A 5,537-nucleotide genomic window follows, 5' to 3' on the forward strand; every position below is an offset into this window, starting at 1 on the left:
AATGGTTCATGGTTATGGGAAGTTAGGTGGCTTAGACCATGGTTGGAGTGGGAGAAACATGAGGAGAGGAGTTCCATAATATATTGGAAAGGGCTGAGGTGACAAATGGGGTTTGTGATAGTTGGAGGTGGATCATTGATGCATCTCAATTATTCTTGGTGAGAGTTACATACTTGACACTTCATTATGAGAGGAATAGACACAAGAGGTGGATATTTTCAAATGTATTTGGCAATGCAGAATCCTTCTAAGAGTTACTTTTTTGATGTGGAGGTCCTTCTTGATACCTACAAAGGTTAACTTATAAAATAGGCATATCATTATTAAAGATAGAAAATGTGTCTTGTGTGGTGAAGATGAAGAAAATGGGGATCAATTGTTTTTCTCTTGTAAGTTTGCTCATGATATATGGAAAATGGTATAATATTTTTGGCATTAGTTCGACACTTCTTCAAAAAGCTAGGGATCATTTTTACCAAAATGCACATGGGATGATCCTTTCTAGCAAAGAACACTGGTGGATTCTTGGATGGAGTTCCATAATTTGGAATGTATGGTATGCATGGAACAAATTCATTTTTGAAAACAAATTCCCAAACAAAGAACAAATCTGGCAAAGGTGCTTGTGTAACACTTGGTCGTGGATGAAGGCATTTAAAAAGGATTTTATGGTGTCATTTCAACAATGGCAAGTGTCTCCAGGAGTGTGCCTGCTCAATTTGTAAATTGTGCTTGTGGGTTGGGTACATGATCTTTATGAAAATTTGTGGTTATGTACTTGTTGGTGATAAGAATTGAATCTTCCACTATGTAACTCCTTTGGTGGTATAGGAAAAGATTTGATATCTTATACTTTCTCAGCCATCTTTTCATTTATAATGGCTAGAAGGAACTTGGATCTGCTAAGGTCCTTTTCAAAATGACATCTCTGTGATGTAGACCCCAAAACACCCCTTAGCCCATTTTAATATGATAGGGGTATTTGACCCTGAATATGGATATTAACCTTGTTTTTGAAATCTATACTGAATTGCCTTCAATTTTCTATATAGAACTTTGTGATTGGACCGATGAACACGAACATGAGAGACCTCTGAGCAACGCAAAGAGGTGCTGACGGAGAGATATCAATAGGTGAGGGGAGTTTATTTTTGGTTTACGACTTTCGATACCTTAGTTGGGGTCAGTGAACCCAATTAAGGGGATGTATGTATCTCCCTGTGCATGCTGGTTTTCAAGAAAAATTGAGTTTTTGACTAATGGGATGTGCTATATTAGTTATTAATGAATGAAGTTGCGAATGACATTCGTTGTTTTAAGAGACTTGTGTTGTCTGATGACCTTGGGAGTGTGAATCCTAAACACAAAAATTTATATGTATATATGTGGAATGCGATTATTGATGACGTTGATAACATTGATATGAGATGATGTTGATGTTTATCATAATGGTGATATGAAATGATGTTAATGCTTATGATAATGATGATATGAGATGATGTTGATGCTTATGATAATGATGATATGAGATGATGTTGGTATCTATGATAATGTTCATATGAGATGATGTTGATGTTGATAATATCATTGAAATTAGATAACGTTAATGTTGAAGATATTATTGATATGAGATGATGTTGATGTTGATGATGATATTGAGATGAGATGATGTTGATGTTAATAATGACATTGAGATAAAATGTTGTTGTTGTTGATGATGTCATTGTGATGATGTATGTTGTGTATGTACATGGGGGGTGCAGTGACCATGATGGATATCCCTGGTGGGGAAAATAGTGTGGTTAAAGAGTTTTAAGCATCTTTGGAGTGAAGGGGTGGTTTAAAATCTTTAATTATCCATGGTTAGTGCATTGATGATGCTGATGTTTCATACTTCATATTGCATGAAAATAGTATAAACTTAGTCGATAAGTACTTGTACTTTTTAATGAGGGAAAATACTTGTACTTGGGGGCATGTCACTCGGTTTGGAACTCCCTTGTGGCTCAGGCTGATCACCAGGGGGAAGTTGCCTGTGCACGACAGGGTGACCTCGACACATGCTGCCTAGTTTTCCTAAGTAAGAGTGTCGTGTGGACACGCTTAGGATATTTCCTGGTGAATGGTACCACATTGCATTTAAGAGTTAAGGTCAGGAGCATGTATCATATTGAGCATGATTGATTGGAATTATGGAAAAGTTGATGACTATAGTTGTTAAGTGTATGTTGAACTAATGGATTATTTAGTATGATTATGATTATTGATATAATTTCCTTGCTAATTATGGTCATCTGATGCTTGTTGATTTCTTTTATAATAAACTCACCCTTGCAATTTTGTACTGTGCGGTTGGTATCTGTGATGATCGCAAACCTTCGTTTGTGGGAGCAAATGAACAAAAATAGATGATGCGAAGATAGATTCTTTTGTGGGAGTCGACAAGTTGACATGATGACATTGAGATTATTTTGGGAAGGAGTTGTGTTTTGTTATCAACTCCTCCATAGTTGGTTCCTTGATTCAATCTTGAATTGGACATGTAAATCACAAGCTTAGATAGATGTATAAATTAAGATACCACTCTGGAAGAGCTAGAATTCTAACCTTGTGCCAGGACCTACGGGCTGGGGGACAGTCTCATGTAGACAGTTTCTATGGGGCGTAGGCTTGTCATATGGATGATGTATGATGGCCATTATGTGTGTGTGTGTGTGTGTGTGTGTGTGTGTGTGTGTGTGTGTGTGTGTGTGTGTGTACCTATTTAAGTATTTTGTGCATTGTTTGGTGAATGATATCGCAAAAAATTCAATCTTGTTTTCATAATCAAATTAATGGAGTTTTCATTTAAAAAGTAAATTATGCGCTTTAGAGTAGTGATATCGTAGCGACGAGACGAGTCGTTACAACAACCACCTCAAGCAAATGGAAGCACCACATTAGATGGAAGCTCAAAGTAAATTCTTTATGTCCTTTTATTTTCACCCTTTTCTATGACCAACTCTCAGAGTAGAAAATTGTAATGTTAAAGTAAGTTGCTTGTGATTAAATACTAAAATTCATTAAGTGTCCATTCCAGACCTTGCATGTTTGAAGTTCTATCAGTTAATTTTCTTCCTAGAGTATGCTTGTAGTGAATAAAGTAAAGATGTCACCAACATGGAAGGCTGTCATTCCATTGGAATTACTTCAAAAAATCAGTTAAGATTCTAATCAAGTTACTTTTAGTTTGAACTTTCTTGGTAGGAGTAAGGTGGGAAAAGAATTTTATGATGAATCTTATATAAGCTTAATTGTAACTTTATAGTTGATATTTGCCTCAAGCATAATTGGTTATCCACCAGTATTGAGAGCAACATGTCTTAAAGTTATGTATTTTATTTATTTATGATTATTGAATAGGTATACAAATGGAGATGGTTTTCTAATGCATCTATGATAGCTTAAGCTTTTGGGACAACTTTTTCTACATTTGCAACTTTAATTTGTAGCCAAAGACTAGTAGTAAGAAGTCTAAGTTTTGAAATATATGGTAAGTTTTGTGAGTTTCAGGTTGGGTTTATTTATTGTAAAATGAAACACCTCAAATTTTAAAATGACAATATTGCTTGAAAACACTAATTTAATATATTTTAGAAATACACATCATTTTTTTTACAGCTACTTATAAATAATAAAAACATCTTCCTATACTATTTTTTTTTAAAAAAAAACAAAATGCAATAGTCTAAAAATGCTAAATAGTTTCATCGAATTAAAATAAATGTAAATGTAAATGTAAAGTAATTCAGTTTCCATACATAATAAAGTTAAACTTGCAGTGTCACAAAGAAATATATGGATACAACCCATAATAGTATGATAATAAACAAAATACATTTTTCATCATTATTACAACAAAATATATGTCTGTGGAGAAAATATCTCTCAAAATACATCAAAACAGTAAAGAAACTAGGATCAGAGTAGACCACTTATCACACTAGAAGTAAAAAACTAAGATGTGTTCTCGAAAAAATCGTCTCTCTTCTCCTCAAACGTCGGTTCCAATTGCCTCAGTAGTTCCCGATACTCCTTCATCTCCTTGGATGACATGTCTGAATGGTTACCTTGGTCCTTTGTAACCTCTATTGGGTGTACTCGATGCACGTTGTATCCAGTCTATTAGCTGGCACTATGTGGACTTAAGTATGACAGGTGTAATGTGTAGTTCGTGTTATAGTGCAGGACCATACCTAGTCTCTTTGCAAGCTATACTGAGTCTATGTAGATGGTAGGGGTGAGTCCTCTGCTCCTCAAATGCCACAAACAATAGGCAATAGCGAAACAAAACTAAAACATACAATCTATGTAACCATTGCGTGTGGTTATGTAAACAACAACACTCTTGAATCCTAAGTGTGTAACTATCAAACTTATTTCACTACAAGGCCCAATCACTACCACCAATCCTCCTAGGTCTTAATGGTCTTACAAAATCATGTAGATGATAGTTGGGAGCGATTGCTACATACGGATACATCATACACCGACCCCATATCTCCCAACTCAAAAATCATAGTCTCGAAGCCTATCGGGAGTAGCAAGATGAGGCCTGTGAGTTACCCGTGCTAAATGAGTTCACTAAATGTTGGGTAGTCACCACTCACTAATTCCCATAGGTTTCTCGAACCTCTTCGCCCACTATACCCAATGTATCTCTATTCATCATCCACTTCCTCAATGTAACCTTACCTTCTCACAGAAGAAAATAAAACCAATGGTTCCATAATCTCTATCCAATCCTCTTGACTATTGCCACTGCATCGTGTGTGTAGTCCTCGTGCCATGTTCATCAATGGATGCATAAAACAAACAAACAAACAAGAAAGAGAGACGAGGCTTAGGGATACCTATTACTTTCAGGGAACTAGTCATGGTCCCTTAAGTGGTAAACCACTTGTCACACAAAATAATCGGACAACAAAATGACTATAATTATAGGTATCTCAACAAACATAAGAAACAATTTGTTGAGGGTTGAACCACCCTTGGACCCAAACCACGTGTATAGATAAAAATGACAATATGCAGTCATATATATATATATATATATATATATATATATACATACATACTAGAAATAAATTCGCATGCACATATATACTTGCTGGAGTTCACACTTTGCTGGTCTTATCATTCAATAATCATAATAGAATACATGCACACATTTTAGTAATTTATCAATAGAGAATTATCACAATTTCAGAACATGCATCAGTCATCAGATCTTGCATTTATCTCAACAATATAATAGTAAATAAATTAGTAGTTCTAGAAAATAAATAATTCTAAGATAATTTATATGGAGGCATGGATTCCAAAGTTATCTATTGTCTAAAATCACATTGTCGCTCCTTTTTCACAGTTTTGCTCCTAAATTATTTTTACTGCTCTTGATGCTCTGTGAGTCAGATTTTTCCAAATCTTAAATGCTACCCTACATTTTCAAACCTAAAAAAAAAAAATTCATTTTGAGGTCTAAACTTTAATAAAAA

This window comes from Glycine soja, chromosome 18 (genome assembly GCF_004193775.1).
Source record: "Glycine soja cultivar W05 chromosome 18, ASM419377v2, whole genome shotgun sequence".
NCBI classification, from domain to species: Eukaryota; Viridiplantae; Streptophyta; class Magnoliopsida; order Fabales; family Fabaceae; genus Glycine; species Glycine soja.